The 24,365-nt window shown below is 49.5% G+C and overlaps 1 protein-coding gene across 8 annotated transcripts in view; it reads right to left on the reverse strand.

The window, feature by feature from the left end:
* The window catches only part of MEF2D (myocyte enhancer factor 2D), a 176,623-nt gene that overhangs the window by 118,544 nt on the left and 33,714 nt on the right, over window positions 1–24,365 (reverse strand). For all 8 annotated transcript variants that reach the window (XM_073323282.1, XM_073323281.1, XM_078850524.1 and 5 more), the window contains one exon: window positions 4,443–4,512. The gene's annotated coding sequence lies outside the window, so the exon portion shown is untranslated. The remainder of the gene's footprint in view (window positions 1–4,442; window positions 4,513–24,365) is intronic.

A 24,365-nucleotide genomic window follows, 5' to 3' on the forward strand; every position in this document is an offset into this window, starting at 1 on the left:
AAAACCTGGGTCTGCCCAGGTCTGCCACCTCATCTCAGTGTGGTCGTGGGAAACTCCCGTCACTATATTCGTGCCTCGGTTTCTCCATTTATAAATGGGTGATGATACTTAACTAGCTCTCAGGGTTGTAACGAATGTTTGCAGAGCACTTTGAAAGCCTCAGGTGAGAGTTCTTCCCATAAAGGCAAAGAATTATTTGACAGAAAAATAGATGCTCTGAGATTCCTCTCTTCCGTCCAATAGCTTCATGGCCACACCCTTTACACAGACATCTGGGGCATGATTCCTATTTACAAAGGGGCATTGAAGTGGGTGTCAATCTGTTACACTCACAACTGCTTTAAAACCCTTTTACTTTATCACAGTGGCATGAAAGGCCTTAGTATAAACGGGAATTCAGACGTTGGTCCTAAGAGGCACATGATACCCAGCTGATGTCATTTCGTCTAGCTCTACTGTCTTCAGGGGAGCTGCAGCTGATTTACACCAGCTCAGGATCTGGCCCTGTAGTTATCTCTAATCAGCACTGCTCCCAGACCCCTGCAAGCTGGCACAGCAGAAGACCAGGTTTTCTGCCCACGCCTGAGTTCTTGCATTAACAAGCCCAGCCATTATGGCCAAATCTGCGCTCATCTTGTTCTTTGTTTATTGCAATGTCTTTTGACGTGGAAAACTTACAAACCTTGTTGACAGGACTTATCCCATTCGGGATGCGGCTGAAGGAATAAAGGCTTGGAGACATCCACTCAGTGCTTTTTGTGGGACTCTTTGACCAGCTACAGAACTTTTAAGTGAGTATCCTTCCCGATAAACACACACATCCGAGAGCCTTGTTGTGAGAAGATTTAAGGATCTGATTCTATGTCGTTCTTCAGGTCGTGTATCCACTTAAACCAATGCAGAGTGGATGTAAAACACTACCAAACCCCAAAGGCACTTTACACTAGTGCAGACACTTTCCACTAGTGCCAATGACACTGGCCTGATTCCGAATCACACTCAGGTGTGCTCTACGCACAGGTTTTATACTGGTAAAACGATGTCAGTTAGGGCTGTGATTTGCTACCAAAATACAGTACAACTCCTACTGTGGATGCAGCTATGTCAGGGTAAAGGTGACTTATACCAGAATCACTTTTTCTCCTTCCTTTATGGGAATAGCAATACCAGTTCAAGCACTTTTATACCAGCAGAACTGCTTCCACAGGAGGGGGTTATATCCCTTCATCTACACCAGGACAGTTCAAATGGTACAACTTCCCACAGAACCATAGAAATGCAGGACTGGATGTTCTCTAGACCGATGAAGTGAGCTGTAGCTCACGAAAGCTTATGCTCAAATAAATTGGTTAGCCTCTAAGGTGCCACAAGTCCTCCTTTTCTTTTTGCGAATACAGACTAACACGGCTGCTCCTCTGAAACCTATCCAGACCAGTTTTCAGAGGAGCAGCCGTGTTAGTCTGTATTCGTAAAAAGAAAAGGAGGACGTGTGGCACCTTAGAGACCAACAAATCTATTTGAGCATAAGCTTTCGTGATGAAGTGAGCTGTAGCTCACGAAAGCTTATGCTCAGATAAACTGGTTAGTCTCCAAGGTGCCACAAGTACTCCCTATCTAGACCAGTGTTTGTCAACCTTTTTGATACCAAGGACCAGCTTGCTGCCATCCTAAACTGTGCCAGGGAGATCTCAGAGACCGGCGCCGGTCCACGGACCAGTCGTTGAGAAACACTGATCTAGCCCATCCCCTTGCACCAAGGCAGGATTAAATATAACTAGACCATCCCTGACAGATGCTTGTTTAACCTGTTCTTAAAAACCTCCAGGGATGAGAATTCTCCAGCCTCTCCCTTGGTAGCCTGTTCCATTGCTCCAGCTGAGACCTCGCCAGTGCCGAGTACGGCAGAACAGTTACGGCCAGCCTCTTCCATAGGACGCTCCTGTGAATACATCCCAGAACGCCTTTTCACACGGTTGACTCACATTCCAGTTTTGATCCACGATAACTCCCTGATCCTTTTCAGCAGTACTGCCGTCCGCCAGTTATTCCCCATTGTGTATTATGCATTTGATTTTCCCCTCCCACATGTATCACTTTCCCTTCTCTTTCCCAAATTCCACCTGGCTGAATTCAGACCAATTCTCCCGTTTATCACGATCATTTTGAGTTTTCAGCCTGTTCTCCAAAGCGCTTGCAACCGCTCCAGGCTTGATGCCATCCGTAAATTGTATAAGTGTACTCTCTACTCTGTTAATGCAAATATTGAATAGTACTGGACCCAGGACGCACCCTGTGGGACCCCACTTGAAATGTCCTCTCAGTCTGACCGAGTGTAGCGGGTGTATAAAGAAGCCTTGAGGCCGCATTACACCTCTCTGGCAGCATATAAGGGCCTTAAAAGCATTGTAACCTAGTATTTAGAGCACCTGGGCTCTGTCCCTGGCTCGGTCACAGGTCTGCTGGGTGACCTTGGACACGACACTTCAGCGCTCTGTGCCTCGGTTTCCCCATGTGAAATGGGGATAATGATGCTGACCTCCTTTGTAAAGCATTTTGAGAGCTATGGATGAAAAGCGATACAGCATATAAGAGCTAGGGATTATCATTGTTATTAAAATAGGTATAAATTATAGTTGCATGTATGTTAAAGGCCCCTTTGCACTGCCAGACTAGTGTAACTGGGAATCTGGCCTGTCATGTGGATTCATGGCTAGATTGTCTTTTACACGAAGGCCCCTTCATGCTGCCAGAGTGGTGCAAAGGGGCCTTAAAGGGGAAGCAACTATAATTTAAGATCACTTTAAGGCCCCTTTAAATTGCTTGTGAATGCACTGATGAGTGAAGACCTCTGTTTACACACACACACACACACACAGAGAACAGGTACAGCATGGCCATTGGTCCGGTGCGATTCCCATGCAGATGGCCCCCTGCCAATGTGCCACACTTCTGAGTCCGGTGGGACCGTCTCTTTCAGGGATGAGGGGAATTCAGAGCCTGCTCCCCTCCTGCCCTGCACCTTGTGCGGTCATTTGCATCAGTGCAAAGTGGCTGTACAGTTCTGACCCAGTAGCGCTTCGCTCCCACTTTGTACGAGTGTAACTGACTGCACAAGGGCTAACTAGTGCCAGCAGGTGGCAAGCAGGACCGCAGCCAGCCAGGGCTTGGGCTGAGCCCCAGCTAACTAGTTTCACACAAAGACCACACAGCACCCCTCAGATGGCAATGGTTTCACTCACTACACACCTGGGCTGGATTCAAACCAACGCCTTATAGGCTCTGGATCCCATTAGCTACTTAAAAGGATACGTGCATTTCCCCAGAAGTTGTAGGGGTGGCACCAGTTCTCTGATTTGACCCTAGGACAGTCCCTTAGCTGCTCCCCGGCCACTGTCCGATTCATTTCGGCTACAGAGCCCCCCACTCCTTCCGCCCCAGCATGCAAGTTCTCTTTGTGAACTGAATCCTCAGCCTGTGTTCAAGACGGATTAGGCAGTTACCGTACCACCTATTGCCTGCAACTGGTAACAAACGGAGATTTGGCCACAAACCTCACGCAGGGCTCACCAGTGGAGGCTGGCAAAGCCGCATAGGGGGTGGGCAGCCTCGTGCTGTCGAATAGCTGCACATCAAACTGTTACTACCCCCTCCAGTTTGACCACAGGAAATGTGATCTCAGCTCAGCCTCTCCTTCCAAATAGGGAGGGGAAATTTCTGCCTTCTCGCTCGCACTCTGCAAACAGCAGGCCAGACGGAAGACACTGCCATAATTGGAAGGGTGGAGCACACAGGACACACACTCCCTAAACCTAGCAGCTCTCCAGGTTTTCCCCGCAGCCCAGGCAGAAGAAAGATTCTCTCCTGAAAACACTTCATCCTCTACCCTGTGTACCCGCCCCCCAAGTTCCCACCAATGCTGGGGTCCCAAAACCTTTTGCCCCGTGAACCAACTGGCCAGGGCTCTGCAGGGAAATGGAGGCTTACGAAATACAAGCCAGAGACCCACAATCTTGTCCCGTTAAGAAGGAAGATGCCCTGGAGAGATTGAACCAGGACTTCAGCTGAATTTCAAGGGAGTGACTCTGGTTTGCACCCGCTGGAGATCTGGCCCATTGACATCAATGGCCCCATGCCCATTTACAGAACACCACACTGGACAGGGAGGAAACCTGCTATTTTTCCCCCTATTGCTTTCTGCCTTGAAACAAAATACTAGTTAATAATTAGGGGTCAGATCCTCAGCTGCTGTAAACTGGCGACACGCTCCTTCTTTCGGAAGCTGCACTAATCTGCACCAGATAGGGACCTGGCCCACTGATCCCAAAGGAGCTGCCCCAATTAACCCCCCCACTGGGGATCTGTTCCCAAAAGTCTTCTCTTTGTCAAAAAAAAAAAAAAAAACCAACCAATAGCGGGTGTTAAATAGGGATTTTCCCTCCTACCTGTTAGTCAGACGGCTGCATCTTCAGCTCACTCCAGTCGGCAATTTGTAGCCATTGCCCGTCAATCAAACTGAAAAAGGGAAATGGCTGTCAGTTCCAAGGGGATAAAGTGACGAATGCAGGTAAAGTGCATATTCTGTCCTGACCTGGGTATAAGGGGATACCGGGAATCAGGGCTCCTGTCCTGTCAGGGCATCCCTTGTCCCTGAGGGGCTGGGATCTCAGTGTTCATACTCTGTGCAGTCATTTATGTGTTTAGTTTGGAGGATTTCATCCAGATATTTGTTCTGACCTGGCTGACAATTACAAGAATCCTGACAGAAAGGCAGCTAAGACCCTGATCCTGCAAGTCTAAGGGCTCTCTACTCCTTGGAGCTGAGGGACACAAGACCTTGCAGGCAAGAAAGACAGAAAGAAAGAAACCCTGTAAAAAATATGATCTTAAAGCTTTAAGAAACGGAAAACCAGCTGTCCACCCTGCCAGCTGTTCAGGAATAGCTGGTGGACTGAAAGACACAGCTGAATAGCCCACAGTGCCTCAGGTTGAATTCAGGTGTTACAAAGCCTGAGCAGTCAAAGATTGCATAACCCACTGCGGCTAATGCTTCAGGTCTGTGCAGTTTGCACATTCTGCTCTCAGCCGCACTGGTGTAAATCTCGAGTACTCTTGGAAGTCATGTTTCAGAGTAGCAGCCGTGTTAGTCTGAATCTGCAAAAAGAAAAGGAGGACTTGTGGCACCTTAGAGACTAACCAATTTATTTGAGCATGAGCTTTCGCGAACTACAGCTCACTTTATCGGATGCATTCAGTGGAAAATCACTCACAAATTTATTTGAGCATAAGCTTTCATGAGCTACAGCTCACGTCATCGGATGTGAAAATTTGTTAGTCTCTAAGGTGCCACAAGTACTCCTGTTCTTTTTTTGGAAGTCATGGTTCATGATGGGAAACGCAGTGTGGCTAGGGGAGATCAACCCAGACTGGAGAATGGGGACATGAGATAGTCGAACAACTAATACCACAAGGTACTGCCACAGCATAGCCAAATTGAAATACTTTAGGGTTTGGCCTTCAATTTTTTGAAGAAAACATCAACATTTGTCATGGAAAACTGACACTTCTGCTGAAACATTTAACTAAATCAAAAACCCAGTGTCCTGTCAAAACATGATTCAGATGGAACGTTTTCAACCAGCCCTACCAAACACAGAGCGCAGCCGCTGCACGTCAGTCTGGGATCTGCCTCAACCCAAGGACTCTAGCGGTGGAAGCCCACCAGAGGCCACCCTGGGCTGGTTTGCAAAGGTGCTGAGCACCGACAGCTCCTCCCATTGACTTCAACTCGGATTGCGTCTGCTCAGCACCTCCGGAAATCAGGCCCTGGTTTTGGAGGCCGTGCATCCCACTGGCAACTAAACGACATCACCAAACTCGTTTCCCTTGTGACTCGAAACAGACAGGAACCCAGGTACGATTCTTCCAACCGCCTCTCGGAGAGGTAGATTAAGTACATCGGTAGAAAAGCCCCTTCCACAGATGAAGGAAGCGGCTTCACTATGGTGCCACAGCTGGGCCGCTGTAGTGTAGACATAATAGAGGCCCCATGTTGGGCCGCTGTAGTGTAGACAGTTGCTATAGTGAACGAAGGGGTTTTTCCCATCGCCGTAGTGAATCCACCCCAGGGAGAGGCAGTAGCTAGGTTGGCGGAAGAATTCTTCCATTGGCCAACCGTTTGTTTACACTGGGGCTTAGGTCAGCTTAACTATGTCTCTTGGGGGGGGGAATTGAATTTTTTCCACCCCTGAGCGACGTAGCAAGGCCAACCTAAGTTTTCAGTGCAGACCAGACCTAAGTGATTGGTCCAAGGTCACACAAGGAGTCTGCAGCAGAGCTGGGAATGGAGCCCACTTTGTCTGAGTCCTCTGCTTTAACCACAAAGCCAGCCTTCCTCTCACTGAGCCGCCTACCCCTCACCAGCTCATTTCCTGACGTTACAAAATTCAGCCCGAGCACAGATGGGCCAAAGAACCGCACAGCATCGAACCTCATCCAAGCCCTCCTACCCCCAGCACAGCTCAGGTCTGTTGGAAGCCAGCGCGGGGTTCAGTTCATGGCCCCATCTTGAACCCGAGGCCTTCGCTGTAACAAATATCTCCTCACCAAACGGCCTGGGATAGGAAGATGCTGTACGTAATTCCCCAAAACAGGTGAAGCACAGACTGCTTTCTAGCTGTCAGAATGCATTAAACCTTGAAACGTGAGGGCCAGATCCCTTCAGACATATGAGCTACAAAGTTTTCCAGCTTCTGAAGCAAATCTCCTTAGTTAAAATTGACAGAAAAGGGGTGGAGGGAGATTCCAACCCTATTCCTCAGCTGGATCTGGGGCAGCAACAGAAATATGATGCATAATTAACCTCAAACAGCTTCCCGGCACTTTATGGGCTATATTTTGTGTTAAGTTCAAGTCAGCTCAGATTCTGGCCCATCGCTTCCCTTAACAGAGAGGAGCAGTCCAAAGAAATTAAAGCTCCGGATCTGATCAATTACTCTGTCGCAAGGGGTGAGGGGGATTTTCAAAGGGAGGAAGTCTGGGTCTTATGGTAAGGCACTGGGCTGGAACTCAGGTGAGAGGGATTTAATTCCTGGCTCTCCCATAGGCTCCCTGTATGACCCTGGCCAATCCACTTGCTTTCCCTTTTGCCTGTTTAGACTGGAAGCTCTTTGGGGCAGGGGCCATCTTTCACTACTGGTTTGTGCAGCACCTAGCATGATGGGCCCCGATCTCAGCTGGGGCCTCTAGGTGTTACCGTATTGGCATGTGCCGCTCCCAGTGACCTCTGCAGAGGCCACAGCTGCTCTGAAAATGAGTGCTCTTGAAAGGGGCATTCGGTGTTGGTCTGAGTGCCCCGTGACCTGGGCAGAGAGCAATTTCCCAACACCCTGCAGAGGGAAGGGATGGGGGCTGCTGTGTGGGTGGAGGATGTGTGAATATGTGGTTTAGGTCACTGTGCAGGGTTTGCTCTACAAGGCTGAGCCCTAACCGCGTCCTCTCCCCACACCTCCACCCTCCTCCCCTGCCGCTGTGCTGGCTTCCGAGCACATCCACAGGGGCTCTAAAAGGCAGATGAACATGCAACTCTGCAAGCTCTTGCCTGCAGCAAACACATCCCTGCACTCCACGCACGGCAATCCTTTCAGATCTCCAGCTAATCAGGGTCATTCCAGGCCAGCAGCCCCCCTTATCTGAGTGGAGCTGGGTTCTGTCTTTCAGACCATACATACGACCCACAGCAACACCTGGCCTACCGAGGTATCACACATAGGAGTCAGAGTGTTAACCCTAATGTCCCGGCCAAATCCCACTTTGGGTAATTACACTCTAGCTCCCGTGTGCGCACGGATAACCAGTACAATTACAGCGATGCGAACCCCCCAGTCTGGACACAGTTATACTAGTGTCAAGTGCTTATATTGGTGTAGCTTATTCCTTTGCAGAAAGGGAAATAAGTTATAGCAGTATAAAGGGACCAGTGCATGCACACTGGCGATTGTACGGGTTTCAGTAAAATATTACGCCCGAACCGGCATAGTGATACCAGCACAAAACCTGTGTATACCCCAGGCTTAAATTCCCTCCAGCAGTTAACAGTGTTGCAACCACCGGGCATTCAAAAGTCGCGAGACAGGGCCTCAAAATATCCTGAGATATGATTTTTTAAGACAGAGGGTATTATTTAAACTATACATTTGGGTTCTTTTTATTTGCCTTCTCCTTTTGGAGCTTTCAGCAGCCACATTTTCAAGCTTTTCGTTGCAAGCACAAGGGCTAGAAACTTACTTTTTTTGAAGAAAATGAAAGCTGAGATTTTATTTCTTGAGTCCAGGAGCTGGGGCTTTAAAACACCAAATTATCATGAGGGCCGTGATAAAAATCACAAGTGTTGGCAGCCCTGAGTTGAGTGTATCTTTCACTTCCCTCCCGCAGTTGCTGGGCAGTGTTGCCCCATGTTGCTAAAACAGCTGCTGCATTCCTGCTCAGAGGTGGAAGCATTTCAGTGGCGAGTGAAGGGGTCACTATATTATACATAGTGCTCGATCCTATGCTGCCTTGCACCATGTGCAGTTATTTCCACCAGGGTCAAGTGAGCGCAAAGTGGGTGTGAAAAGCTACTTTTCTCATCTGGCAGCATTTTAGACCCACTTTCATAGAATCATAGACTATCAGGGTTGGAAGGTCATCTAGTCCAACCCCCTGCTCAAAGCAGGACCAATCCCCAATTTTTGCCCCAGATCCCTAAATGGCCCCCTCAAGGATTGAACTCACAACCCTGGGCTTAGCAGGCCAATGCTCAAACCACTGAGCTACCCCTCCCCCCCACTTTGCACTGGTGGAAATGACTGTTCAAGGGGCAGAGGAAATGAGGCTCAATAACCTGGACTACGGCTATCTCTACACCACAAATGCTACCACATCTCCCTTCAGAAGGGGGGGGCTTTCCATCATTGTAATAAATCCACAGCTCCAAACAGTGGTAGCTCGGTGGACAGAAGAATTCACCGAGCCGCGTCTACACCGGGGGTTAGGCTGACCCAACTAGGGTGCTTGGGGCACATCATTCTTCACAGCCCTGAGTCAGGATGTCACTAGGTTGATCTAAGTTTTAATTATAGACCACACCTATATATCAATCAAGTGTCCTTTGGCCTCTGTCTATCATAGACATCTGGCCTCCATTACCTCACTGTCTGAGCATCTCATGCTCTTTAACATAACCTCACGGGTGTGGTGTTATCTCCATTGTATAGAAGGGGCGCTGATGCACAGAGACAGACTAGGTGACTTGCCCAAGATCACACAGGAAGCCTGTAGCAGAGCAGGAACTTAAAACCAGAGCTCCAGCGTCTCAAGCCATGCCTTAACCACTTGGTCTCTTAACCACAAGAGCCTGGCGAGTGTTATAGAAACGCCAGCTATTGTTTACAAAGACCACAAAATAGATAGCAAAAAAAAAATTGTTTCGGTTTATTTAGAGAGACATTTTAATGGAACAAATTGTTCTATTAATCATAGAGCTGTCGGGCTGGAACAGAGCTCAGGAGGTCACCTAGTTCACCCCCCCCGTGCAGGATCAAATATATCTAGACCATCCCTGGCAGGAGTTAGCCCAACCTGTTCTTAAAAACCTCCAATGATGGGATTCCACAACCTCCCTTAGTTCCCTGGTCCAATGCTTAACCACCTTAAGGTAGAATGTTTTTCCTAATAGCCAACCTAAGTTTCCCTTCCTGCAAGTTTGTCCCATCCCCAGTAAGCACAGAGAACAATTGATCGCCATCCCCTTTACAACAACCTTTTACAGATTGGAAGATTTTTCTGTCTCTCGTTACTATGACTGTAAACAATCGCAGCCCTCTGGGAACTGCTGGCCACGTGGCTCATTGTGTTTGACTGCTACGGAGTGACTAAGAATTGTGACACACAGCTAGTCAGTGCTAAAACATCGTTAGTCCTTTCTTCCTACCCCCCACCTTCTTGATTTCCACCACCACTACATCTTATCTTTTGGACTGCCAGCGCAAATCATCAAAGGTCTGTAGGTTCCTAACTTCAATTTATTTCACTGGAAGTTGGGCACCTACATATGTTTCAGGATCGGAACCCCAGCTCTTCGGAGAGGGGATTGTCATGCCTGTGGGTATGTAAAGCTCCCAGCATAATGAAACCCCAAAATGGCAGGCCAGAAGCAATGCAGATAAATGATCAGAGCGCTGGCCTGTAACACGTGGGTCTGCAGTTACCGATTGGCCGTCTGTCTTTGGGGAAGTTGCTACCCTTCTTTGCTTCCCCTTTATCTGTTTTGTGTAGTTAATTGTAAGCTCATGAGGGCAGGGACTGTCTCGCCCTACGTGTCTGTGCAGCACCTATCAGCATCCTGATCTCAGTCATAGGGCCTCAGGGAATGTCTACACTACAGGGTAAGCCCAGAGTTTGAACTCAGGCTCAAGCCTAACCCCCGTTCTGTCTACACACAAATCGCACTAACCCAGGGCTTGGATCTAGGGTCCCAGGACCCCACAGGGGTGGAAGATCCAAGCCTGAGGCAAGCCGGGACCCAGGGTTCAAGCCCTGTTGCTTTGCAGTGTAGACTCACTCACACTGGACTCATGCTCTGGGAGTCCGCCACAAGTACCCCATAATCCCAGGACCCACGGGCAAACTTCCTTAGTCCTCTGGCCGGTCAAGTTTGGTGGACAGCTAAGCTTTTCCACACTGCACCACGAACAAAGGTGGACTGGCTACCTTTTGAGAGGGTGCTTGGAACTCTCGGATATGGATGGTGGGACTCAGGCCCGCACAACGCAGTGAAGATGCTGCCACCCCAGGATGGGACCCAGGGTTCAACAATTCCTAACCTAGGGTTACAAATGAATGTAGACTCTCCAGCCCCAGGTTAACAAACCCAGGATTTGTTAACTCGAGTTCTCCTAACCCTGGGCTTACACTGCAGTGTAGACAGACCCGCAGAGTTTAAGGCCAGAAGCGGCCACCAGACCATCTAGTTTGACCTCCTGTGTATCACAGGCCACAAACCAACACCCAGCACCCACACGCTAAACCCAACAACTGAAATTAGACCAAAGTATCACAGCCCACAGGAGACTATGATGTGCCACAGGCAGAGAACAGGAGGGACCAAGATGCACCAACGCCCCAGGCCCTGGCAATGGCAGAGACTTGATTAAGTGAGATATACCCCGATGACCCTCGCAAGTGACCCACACCCCAGGCTGCAGAGCAAGGTGGAAAAAATCCAAGGTCCCTGCCAATCTGACCTTAGCCTCTAACTGGTATATTTATTTTACACAGGAGGTATTAAGAGATTTGCCTGTGGTCACACCTGGAGTCTATAACATAGCTAGAAATTGAATCCAGGTCTCTAGGGTCCTGACACACGGTTAATAGCCCATTCCACCCTATGGAGCAGCACTTGATGAGGCAAGAAGCTCCTTAGAAAGACATGTCTACCCTGAATCCCATTGGAACTTTGGCTTGTCTGCTGAGCGGTGACATGAAGACTCCTCCCGGCAGCAACTGGACAGAGACCTGACACCCACCCACCCCAAGACATTTCACATTAAAGGCCACCGAAAGGTACCAAGCCATCAAGTGGTAAAGATTTTTGGTCGCTCAGAACCCTGTGCTGGACTGGAGCTGGCAAGCTGAGATTTATAGCTTTTGGGAAATAATACAGGAATCACACAATGTTCCCTGGGAGCAGGTTGGAATCGAGGAGAGCAGACAGCTTTTATTCATGGCAAAGCCAGTCACGTGCTGTAATTCATTCACAGAGTTTAAGGCCTAAAGGAACCCTAAGATCACCTAGTCTGTGTAACTCCTGTATAGCCCAGACCATTACATTTCACCCAGGTGCCCTGTACTGAGCCCAATAAGTTGTGTTTGGATCCAGCACCTCTTCCAGAAAAACGGCCAGTCTTGATTGGAGGACCTCAAAAGATGGAGAATGTACCACTTCCTGTGGTAGTTTGTTCCCGTGGTTAATCGCCCCTCCCGGTTAAAATACATGCCTTAAAATGTATTGTAATGATTGGGGGAGGGGTTCAGAGAGTGTGCACATGCACATTTATCATCCTCTAGTCAGTGCGTTCAATTGGAACTTCTTGTCTGTGTGTCCTATGCCCTATATTGCTATCAGTTAATGGTGATTCTCCTTAAACTCTTGGATCAAGAGACTGTGGGTTCTATTCCCACTACTGCTACGACATTTCCACTGGCTATGACATACAACACGGTGACACCTCAGAAGCCCTCAGTTACCCTGGATTAGTCACAGGATAGTTTAACCTGACAGGTGGTTCTTGAGAAAGCAGGGGGTTGGATTTATGAGAGCCTACTCCAAAGCTCAATTAAATCAATGGCAAAACTCCCTGGCTTCAGAGTCAGGAGGCTCCAAGCACCTTCCTAATTCATCTACATGCCAGAAGCTGGGACTGGATGACAGGGGATGGATTACTCCGTAATTGCCCTGTTCTGTTCATTCCCTCGGAAGCACCTTTCCCCCCGAGGGCTGCAACTATGCTAACAGTTATTGACCCACTGGCGGGGACTGTTTTAAGCACAGACAGCTCAGCCCCCCCGCATGAACCTCGTTGGTTTGCATTAAGAACCTTTGCAAGTTTGCCTGGCTCCGTGCTAGAGTTTCCATTGCAATGCCCTCTGGGTATTTATCATGCCACACCTGGCACAACTCCCAGAAGCAGTGCATTCTGGGAGATTTCAAAAGGTCACGTAATGCACTGTGGCGCAGCAGCGGGGTGGGGAGAAGAGGGGGAGTGAGCATTTTGGCCAATCTGCATCCCAGGCTGGGACTACAGTGGTTCAAACTGACAGAATTTAGGAGCTCACAGCAAGAAGTCTAATCCAGCCGTATTTGGCTCACATGTCATGTTAAAATGGCTTTTTTTTTTTTTTTTTGACAACGGAAATATTTGTCCAAAAAAATAATCATTTTGGCAGAACCTGAAAACAAAATATTTTCAGGGTTGGCTTTTGGGGGTGGGGGGGTGTATTTGTTTCTTCTTCTCCTCCTCCGTCCTTTTCAGGAAAAAATGGGGAAGGGGGGAGAGAGGGAGGAAAGGGAAGGGGAGGAGGGGGAAAAAGAAAATGTTGGACCAAAGCTTTTGAAAAAGATCCTGAATAAAGGGAAAATTGTTCCTTTCTGAAAACGGAAAGTGCTTCTCTTTCGCCCCGCTGTGGCAGGTGTGACTCCCTTTATTTCGGCAGAGACGGAAACAGACACAAAGAGGATCAGACAGACAGACTGAAAGGGAACACCAAGGCAGTGACAGAGCCAGGAAGAGAACCCAGGAGTCTGAATCACCAGTCGACCCACTCTCACCACTAGGCCATACCCTCCTGCAGAGCCAGGACTAGAACCAAGCGCTGGCCTACACACAGTGTTGTTCCTGGGGTAACTATGTTCGACAGGGGACTGATTTTTTTCACCAATACAGTAATACCAGGACCACCCCAGTGTGGACGGAGTATGACTGGTATAACGGTGCCTTAGACCAGTATAGCTTATTCCCCTTGCCATATATAAGCTATACCTGTACACACACTTTTTTACCAATATAACTGCATCCACACTAGGAGGGGTGGGGGGGTTGTATTGCTGTAGGGTTAGTTAAAGCAATACATTTTTAGTGCACAGACAAGGCCCAAGGGTCCTGACCCCCAGACCCCTGCTCGAGCCATTAACCCACACTTCCCTCCCTTCTGTGAGGATTTGCTATGTTATGCCAGTCTGTGATAGGGAGCTCTGGTAGGTGCACGTTCTTTGGAAATTTGCCTCTTGTGGAACAAGCTGTTTGTGCAACGAACCATGTGTCATAGCCAGCTGCTAATGACAATCCTCAAGACCTGCTCCACCCGACAGGTTAACCCCTGCTAACCTCCACCCAAAGGCTGAAGTCTTTCGGTCATTCGAACAAAGTCCCGGCCCCATCATTAAATCAGTCGTGAGCCAATGAAGCCACTGATGTGAATCGCCGGGGACATGGGAACCAGACTCTCTACTGCATTCCTTGGACGGCCCTGCTTGGATAAGGCAGGAGGATGTGGCTAATGGCTGCGAAAGACCAACTCCCCATGGAGAGTTTCTTAAAAGCGGTTTCCCCAGAGACCATGGGGCTCACAGCAGTGTGACTTTCATGCTTAGCTTAGGGGGCATCTGTTAAGACACAGAGCCTGATTTTCAGGTCCTCTGTTCCTGCGCTCAGGATAGGGGCAGAGTGGGGTGGGAAAAGGTGGATTTAAGCCACCTCTGTGCTCTGGCCCCTGGTATCAGCTAGAGCAACCTCGGGGCTGCTCTAACTTATGCTTTGCTCCTCACAGTCCCCTATTGGCCCTGGGAAGCAGCGAGTACCCATAGTGTGTTGCACTTCAACCATGCCCCCAATCCAGCCCCTCCACCAGAGGCTGGGAGCAGATCCCTTATGCCAGCTCCACACCAGCCGGGAAGGCCCTCTGCCCTGGGGAGATTCTAAGGGGTGCATTTCCAACCACTTTACTCTGTCAGAGCAGCCTAAAGGAATCGGAGTGCGACTGAGAACTAGGCCCAGATTGTGGTGGGGGAAGGGTGGCATTACCACAACCTCCCCTTCCCTTTTTTTGAGTTTCCTCTAGCAACGAGCCTGGACCACAACATTTGGTCTCCGACCCAAACTTCCCCATCATTCGGGGAGCATGCGGCTCCTAAGCCATCTCTGATTTTTGAGGGCCTCTGGGTACCTGGCTTCCTGGCTTCCAACGGGCCAAACTTAACACAGAGCAAGTCAGGACCTCATTCTCATTCCACAAAGGCTCCATTACACCACTCTGCCAGCGTAAAGAGGCCTTAATGGGAGGAGAAAACACCTATATGCTCGCTTTAAGGTCCCTTTGCACAGCCAGAGCGTGACCAAAACCAATAAGAATCAGCTCTTCTCCATCTCAGGCCAATAAACATGTGGCCCAATATTCAAAGGCTCCGAGGTGCAGACAGCTCGCCCTGGGCAGAGGGAGTTTCCCCAGCTCTGCATTGGGCCAAATGGGGCTTCTGCCTCTGCGCTGCCTTCAGAAGACAAGAAGGAAGGAAATCTTGTGAAGAGATCGGAAAGTGGGGGCGGTGGGAGGACGGACAAAGCTTCCCCAGCAGAACGGATATGGAGAAGGCTGTGGATTTCCCAGACGCGTACTCCCCTAGGAAAGTTACTGCAGCTGAGAGAACAGGGGCAGACAGCGCACTAAGGGGGAGCCGTCATGGAAAGAGGGAGCTGTTTCCCCCGGCCTCTAGGGGCCTGGTTCTCAGCAGTGTTGAGAAGCCACAGAGGTTGGGGTTGGAATTGCGGGTGCTCTGGAAACCAGACCCTAGATTCCATGGTAGCAGGAGCTGTAGAAGCCGAGGAGAGAGCAGACTAGGAAAGAAGGGAGAGATACAAATGGACACTGGAGACTAACTAGACAAATGTAGGTTTCAGAGAAACAGCCGTGTTAGTCTGTCTTCGCAAAAAGAAAAGGAGTACTTGTGGCACCTTAGAGACTAACCAATGTATTTGAGCAAAAGCTTTCGTGAGCTATAGCTCACTTCATCGGATGCATACTGTGGAAAGTGTAGAAGATCTTTTTATACACACAAAGCATGAAAAAATGGGTGTTTACCACTACAAAAGGTTCTCTCTCCCCCTACCCCACTCTCCTGCTGGTAATAGCTTATGTAAAGTGATCACTCTCCTTACAATGTGTATGATAATCAAGTTGGGCCATTTCCAGCACAAATCCAGGGTTTAACAAGAACGTCCCGGGGGGGTGGGTGGGAGGGAGGGAGAACAAGGGGAAATTACTATTACCAACCGGAGAGTGGGCTTGTGGGGGGGGAGAAAACCTGGATTTGTGCTGGAAATGGCCCAACTTGATTACATACACATTGTAAGGAGAGTGATCACTTTAGATAAGCTATTACCAGCAGGAGAGTGGGGTGGGGGGAGAGAAAACCTTTTGTAGTGGTAAACACCCATTTTTTCATGCTTTGTGTGTATAAAAAGATCTTCTATACTTTCCACAGTACGCATCCGATGAAGTGAGCTGTAGCTCACGAAAGCTTATGCTCAAATAAATTGGTTAGTCTCTAAGGTGCCACAAGTCCTCCTTTTCTTTTAGACAAATGTATTGGGCCAGATCCCCCGCCAGCATAAATCAGCAGAGCTCCACTGACGTCAAGGATGCTGAGCTGAGGATCTGTCCCACAGAAAGCGAAAACGAAGAAGCTAACAAGGAGGTCCAGTGGATCGGGTATTGAGCTGAGGATCCCACCATGGGACTAGTCTTAGCTCTGATGCTGGCCTGCTACCTAAATCCTTTGCTTTACCCCTCACCCTTTGTCTTAGGTGGTACATTCTTTGGGGGGCAGCACCACTCCCAGTGTGACACTGTGTAGGTACAGGCCCCCAGAGGCTGGTTGCTACTACCTGAATACAAACAATAATGAGGAAGACAGTGGATTAGATAGAGAGGAAGGCTAGGTCTTCACTGCCCAGACAGGTGTGTGTTTCACATGGAGATAGCTACCCCAGCATAAAATCCTAGTGGAGACAAGGCAGAGGTGGCTCTTAGCTTGATTTAAGTAGTCGAGGTCAACACTATACACCAAACACAGCTGGGGGATATAGGAGTAAGGTAATCTTGAGATAACTCTCTGGGCTTAAAAACACACCTTTTTTTGCTGCGAAGTCATAGCTACAAAGAGAGAGAGCAAGCAGAAGAGGGAGAAAGACAGGTTAGGAAAGGACGGACGATCCAGCGGTTGGAGTCAAGTTGCAGGCCACCAGAAACTGGGATTCAAGTCCCCGCTCTCCCACAGACTCCCTGAGCAACCTTAGGCAAGTCATTTAGTCTCTCTGTGCCTCAGTTTCCCCATCTGTAAAATGGGGACCATAAAAGTCCCCAAGATAGACAGACCATAGTTGCTCCACCTGGTGGATGTGAACAGGTGTTGGGGAAGCATCATCCCTCCCCCTTTCTTTATTGCTGGTTGGGTGGGTCCCTGAAACATTTTCATGTTTTAGCCTGGGGTCACGGTATGGGCTAGGTCAAGACGCACCGAGCCAGAGGGACAATTGTTGAGTGGCAAGGAGGACTGGTGGGACAGCAACAGAGCAGCTTGACGGACGACGCAGCAGGTGTTGGGAGAGGGGCCACAGGCCACGCCAGGCCCGTGGGATGCAAAGGAGAGAATGTGGGGTGATGTGTGACCGTTAGAGCCGCTGAGTTTCGCTCTCACTGGCCAACTTCCTTCTTGCCAGGGCAGATACAGAAGTGAAACTGACAGCTGGATGGATGCTGGAGGGGGGTGAGTGGGCAGGGGGGGTGACGAGTAGGAGCGGGAGGTGTAAGAAGAATGGGGATTTAGCATGGAGCCCAATGTAAACAAGTCATCGGGCTGAGACAGGCGCCTCAACAGCCAGTTGCTGCGCAACGGAAAATGTTAACGAGCCAAATATTTGGGACATCTACAAAAAACGTTGCACTGACCTGGGCTGGCAAGTACCTGGCTGCAGCAGGACTCTCGGGCCCCCCCACTCCGCACCCTAGTAGAATCAACATGAATCCACCCCTCCTCCCACACGTGGATGCAGCAGGAATGCCCCTCTCCCCCCACACATCTGGACGCAGCAGGAATGCTCCCCAGCCCACCCACCCACCCATGCAAGATCCTATCAATGGAGCCAAACCAGCTCACACCATCTGAGGACGCACGGCACGGCAGAGAGCAGCGGTGCCCTTGGCACTTTACAGAGTTTGCCAGCTGAGGCTCTCGCAGTGCCCTGCACGCATCATTACAAGCCTCTTGCTGAAGGGGAAACTGAGGCACAGAGTGACGACACCACTTGCCACAGAGCGCGAACAGCAGACTTGGAAACAGAACCCATGAGTCTTAGCTCCCAAGCCCAGACCCTATTGACTGCGCTGCATTGCCTCTATCACGTACAGCCATGCTCCCGACCCCTACCTCCTACCCTATGATGCCTCCCTTAGCCACTCTGCACCCAGCATACCATCTCCACCCTGCTCCCCCATTCCTGGCCAGAGGATTCAGCAGGCGAACTTGGCAATGAGAACATACAGGGCGGGAGAGGTGGGCAGACACTGGTGTTGAATTGATTTTAGAGCTGAACCAAGGACACAGAGGGCCTGACAGTCTCTTGCCCTGCGCCTCGGGCAGTCATCTACACCCGGGCAAAGTGCAGAGCGCACGCCCACTTTGCATGGGCGTACCTGGTGACGCAAGACACAGGACGAGGGAGACTCCGGCCCTATGTTTTTCATATTTGCCCTACAGAATGGAACTTTGACCCACAGTGACACCTACTGGTCCAGGCAATTTAGCAGTGCCAAACCTCTCTGCCAGCCAGCCACGGTGCTTCTGAATTACCCAGCACTCTGGCAGACCTCCGGGCACTTTACAAGTGGTAATTAACCCTTACAGCTCCACTGCGAGGCGCTATTACTCCTATTTTACTGAGGAGTAACAGCGGCTAAGAGACTTGCCCACAGTAAATCAGCGTGAGAGCCAGAAAGAGAATCCAGAAGTCGCTATAGTTCTAACCACTTAGCCATACTCCCTCCCAGAGCTGGGAACAGAACCAGAAATCCTGATTTCTAGTCCTCCCTGCTCCAAACACTTGACTACACTCCCTTCCAGAGCTCTGTATAGCAGTGCTTCACAACTAGGGGGCCGTGAGCAGGTTTCAGGGGGGTCCGCCCAGCATGGCCGGCGTTAGACTCGTTGGGCCCAGGACTGCAGCCAGGGGTCCGGACCTAGCCCCATTACCCGGGGCTGAAGCCGAAGCCTGAGCAACTTAGCTTCGCAGGGCCCACCAGGGTGTGGGGCCCCAGGCCACGGCCCTGCTTGCTACCCCCTAATGCTGGCCCTGGCTTTTATATGCAGAAAACATTTTATAGCATGTTGAGGATGTGTCCGAAAGAAAAACGTTGAGAACTCCTGCTGTATAGAACTCAGGAGTCCTGATTCCCAGGCTCCCCTCCCCCCCATCCTAAGCAGCTGGCCCTACTCCCGCACAGAGACAGGGAAAGAACCCAGGAGTCCTGATGCTCTCTTCTCCCTCTGTTTGTTTTGACTTATATCCCTCTAACTGTTTTGGGTCCCTTCTTGTAGTTGCAACCCTCTATGGCCGCAAGCTAACAGCCCCCCAAGTTGACTAGGGGTTGGAACTCATTGCCTGCCTCAGTTTCCCAGAGCCTGGATTTTGCCGCCTTCAGGACAGAATACAGGTCTCAGAAGGCTGGTTGGTGTTAGAGGCAAAAAGGGTCTGTCTACCCTGCACACTAAGCCTGGGATCTGACTCAGGTTTGAGCCCAAGCCCCCTTCTGCCCACACACAAATCAGTGTGACATGGGTCAGCAAGCGCTCAGGACCAGGGGCCTAACGTAGAGTTGCCAAGTGTCCGGTTTTTGACTGGAACACCTGGTCGAAAAGGGACCCTGGCTGAGCCCTCTCCTGCACCCGAAACGTCTCATCCTCAGCCCCAACCCCGAGCCCGCACCCCCCACACACACCCCAATCCCCTGCCCCAGCCCAGAGCCCCCTCCCACACTCCAAACCCCTCGGCCCCAGACCAGTGCAAATGAGCGAATGAGCGAGAGTGGGGGAGAGCAAGCAACAGAGAAAGGGGGGATGGAGTGAGCAGGGGTGGGGCCTCAGAGAAGGGGCAGGGCAAGGGTGTTTGGGTTTCTGTGATTACAAAGTTGGCAACCCTAGCCTAACGCCCTGCTGCGGAGGGAGGGTGAGAGCCCAAGTCCCACTGAGACTCTGGGCCAAGCCCTGCTATTGTGCAATGTGGACTCAGCTCAAGCCAGAGACCCGAGTCAGAAGCTCGGCATAGTGCAGTGTGGATGCGTTAGCAGGGCTATGAGATTTGGGTCCACCAACTGTAATCCCAGGTCTACAATGCAACATGGACACTCAAGAAGTGGCTTGGAAACACCGAGTCCCACAGACCTGGGTTTACAATGCAGCGTAGACATACCCAAAGAGAACCCAGGTGTCCTGACTCCTTATCCAGTGCTTTATCCACTAGACTATGCGCCTAGTGGTTTTACTTAAGGATTTATGGTACCCATTTTATAGTTGATTAAAACTCTGTATCTACTGCAGGAGATTTTTAAAGAGATGTGCCTGTGAAATCTAAGTAAATTACCTGCCCCCAAACTTTGTTAGCGTGGAGTTAATGTTGTCCAATGCTGCCTCGTGCCCTTCCCAGTATGCGGCTAAACTTAAACCTCTGAAACCCAGGACATCGCTAAGAGATGTACTCGTGAACTCGAAATCAACCTGGCACAGAAATGTCAGACACCAGCCTCGGTGCGACTGCCCACGCTGCAGCTCCAAACACCATGCACTTCCAGCATGTGTCAACACCGAGGCAAAAAGGTCACAACATCTAATCGACAACCACATTCACGTCCAATCAAAGGAGTCACCGCTCAGTTTTCTTAGCTAATTTTTGACCTACTTACCAGCAGACCTGGACGGCTGCAAAGCTCATGAGGCATTAATGATTTAAAGGCCTTCAGTTAATCACATGCCAGGTACGCTGCAGTGTTATATAATACTATAGTTAGCTTTAGCACAGCATCACCCTAAACAACGAATGTGAGCCAGTGCTAACCGTCCTCCTCCACTGCTATGTATGGGCCTGATTCTCTGATGGCCTGCACTTTGGGCCTGATTCTCAGTTGCACTAAAGCCTATTTACGCTGCCCAAGCAGTCCAATGGGGCCTTAAAGTGTAATTTACGACAACTTTAAGCCCTCTTTACTCTGTGCGTGAGCCCTTGGGGACACAGGAAAATTAATCTGAATTAATTTTTCCGGGGGATTAGTTAAACCGCATTAAATGTCTGTGTGGACACTCTCATTGAGAATTGAAGTGCCCTTAATTTGGGTTATCTTAATTCACCTTTTATCTTAATTCACTTCCAAAATTAATTAAGCTAAACCAAATGAAGGCCATTTTAAATCCAAATGAGAGTATCCGCACAGGTGTTTAATGTGGTTTAACTAATCCGATGAAGTGAGCTGTAGCTCACGAAAGCTTATGCTCAAAGAAATTGGTTAGTCTCTAAGGTGCCACAAGTCCTCCTGTTCTTTTTGCGGATACAGACTAACACAGCTGCTCCTCTGAAACTATCCAAATTAAATTCACACCGTTAGTTAATTTGGATGCATTTTCCTGAGTGTCCCCATGTGCGCAGGAGAACAAAGACTTTTATCCTGTCATTTAGACCAGTGCAAAGGGAGTTTAAAACAGTGCCACTCTAATACGATAGCCTTTTATGCACATGTGATACACACTGAACAACGGCTTACACAGACACACAGAGCTTATCCACACTAGGATAAAAGGGGAGGGGGGGAGTGTTAAGTCACATTAGCTAACACGTTTTAACTAACATGGTTTAAAAACCTCATGCAGACAAGGCAAATTGTATCGTAAAACATTTTCACTAGTGACAGTGAACACTAGGTTCCCTCCTAGACGTCATCTTAACCGGCTAACATGTGTTACCACACATCTTGTCCTGTCTACACGAGGGTTTTAAAACATGTTAGTTAGGTGTTTTTTAAATATCTTTGAGCCTAGTATGGACATGCCCCAAAGGCCCATAAATCCCATACCAGCACAAACCCTGCATTAGGAGAACCAACCTGCACACTTAGCGCTCCAAACCTCTTAAGTGCTGAAAACTCGGTTTCAGTCCTTAATGAGGACCTTGTGGATGTAACGGAACAGAGAAGCTGTGCGGAGGACAATAAGATCGGCCTAAGCACAAGGCCGATAGGTATGCTGCTTATGCATGCAGTCAAAGATGTGCTAATGTGGTAATCTAGGTGTTTCAGTCCTTTGGTAAATATCAGACTGCACAAAATCTAGGCAGTGCAAATCATATTAACTTAAGTCTCAGAGCTCTTGCAGGCAGGCTGCCACAGTAACAGACAGCCAGTTAACGAGTGATTGTTTGGGGACTCCATTTATTAATGTGTATTACCAATAATACACAGAGGCATGCACCAACTGAGATCGGGGCCCAATTTCGCTAGGCGCAGCACAGATGCATAGCAAGACACATTCCCTGCCCTTAAAATAACCAGAGGCAGTCTGGCTCACTGGATAGGGACCAGGACTGAGATTCAGAAGACCTCAGTTCTATTCCCCACTGAGCCATGTTTGGCACATCGCTTTGCTATACCCTTTGACCGTAACAAATAAGACAAAGGGCGGGAGACAGGAAAATCATCCACCTCACTTTGTAGCTGGAGAATTGAGGCACAGTGAGATTAATGCCAGGTTTTCAAAAGCTCAGTCACTATCAGGTTAATTCGTACAGGCGCCTGGCTGGGAGCGGAGCCCTTTAGAAAAGCCAATCTTGTGTAACCTTTCCAAGATCATGCAATGAGTCTACGGCAGAGATGAACCGAACCCACAGCCACTACCTTAACCAAAGGACCATCCTCCCTCCCTGCTTGGGACCCACTGCAATAAAAAAAAAAATCATTCAAAGACAGTTTTGCTTCATCAGCTGGTGGAAAACTCCATGGCAGCATCGGACGTGTTAGCGATGGAGAAGATTCATTAAGCATCTGGCCAAACTCCCTGCATCGTCATTCCCTACAAGTATGTTTCTTGGCTTTTGATCCACCCAAGCTTCAGGGTACGTCTACACCAGCACAGCTGCAGCGACGCTGCTGTAGTCACTTACGACAGCGATGGAAGGGGTTCTTCCGGCACTCCATTAAATCCACCTCTCCAAGAGGCGGGAGCTAAAAAAAAAATTCTTCAGGCAACCTAGAGCTGTCTACACTGGGACTCAGGTCGGCTTAACTACGTCTCTCGGGGGGGGGGGGTGATTTTTTCATTGGCCTGAGCAACGCAGCTAGGTCAACCTGACTGTCTAGTGTAGACCAGCCCTGAGAGGTCTCCCTCACTTTCTTTGGAAGCCTATTCCAGAGTTTAATACATCTCAACCTCAGAAATTCCCTGCCCCCCGGTACTCAGCTCAATTGATATCAGTGGAGTAAAGCTGGTTTAAGTCAGCTGAGGGTCCGGCCCAGTGAGTGTAAAGTGGCAGATCCAAAACGCATTTTGCATCCACTTTTTATGCCAGCGTAAATGACTGCACAAGACACAAGGCCACTAGCGGGATGTCTGCACTACAGGGCCTACGTCTGCACAGCTATCCCAGCAGAGCCCCCCAGCGTAGACTCAGCCTAGTTTTGCTGTCGGTGTATGTCAACAAAAGCCCTCTTCCCTTGACGCAGCTGCGTCTACACTGTGGGTTTTGTCAGCTTAGCTATGTCACTTGTGGGGCGTGGTTCTTTTTCATAGCTATGTGGATGTAATTTTAAGCAGCAGAAACCAAGACTGAGAATCAGGCTCTCCGTTTGCTTTATTGATTTGTTCCTTCCATTTGTGATTGGAGCCCCTTTGCCCATCGATTGGAGCGATTTCACAAGAATTACAGATACACCACGTAGCGATCAAACCAGTGCCAGCAATGCACAAGATTTTTCGGTGGCGGGGAGGCCACTTTCAAAGGCTCTGCAAAGCTAAAGCTAAGCCCTACTTGTTTCTCCACAAGCCACAACTGCTGAGCAGTTGGGCATGTTCAGAGCAGCACTACGTTTGCAGTGAATTGAATTTGAGGGGCCCTCTTTACCTTCCAAGCGCAGCTGCGTTTCTGTAGCCAATCCACAACACTCTCATCGCACCCTGTTACAACAGTCCTGGTTGCATTGTGCAAGCTTTTTTGTGCTGACCATGTGTTTGTACGGCTGTTGCCAGACCAGTGCATTCTGGGAAAATCCAGGCAGCTATCCCACAATGCCTTCACGGATATAAAGTGCCCGGGAGACGGGCACACAGAAAGGCATCAGCACCACATGCAGCAATGCATTCTGGGATGTCCCCCATGGCACAGACAGCTGGGAAGTAGGCATAGCCAAACTGGTTCCATAAACACAATGAGGCGGGTGCTGCCCGCCTTACAGTGAACCTGTGTGTGGAGCCAGCTACTGGAAGACATCCATGCTCCAGGCTAGGTTGCTGCCATGGTTCCTGAGAGTTGTGTGTGGAAGCAAACTCTCCTTGGAGCCAACTCTAATGCAAAACCAGTTACAAACTCACTTAAAAGCTGTTGTGTCAATGTATATGGTAGTACACAGAGGCTCCACTGGGCTGAGCACTGCAGACACACATCAGGAGAGGTACTCTCTGCCCCAGATAGCCTACAAACTACAGACACAGCAGGCACTGAGTGGCAGGGGAAACTGAGGCACAGAGG

This window comes from Lepidochelys kempii, chromosome 24 (assembly GCF_965140285.1).
Source record: "Lepidochelys kempii isolate rLepKem1 chromosome 24, rLepKem1.hap1, whole genome shotgun sequence".
In the NCBI taxonomy this organism is placed as follows: Eukaryota; Metazoa; Chordata; order Testudines; family Cheloniidae; genus Lepidochelys; species Lepidochelys kempii.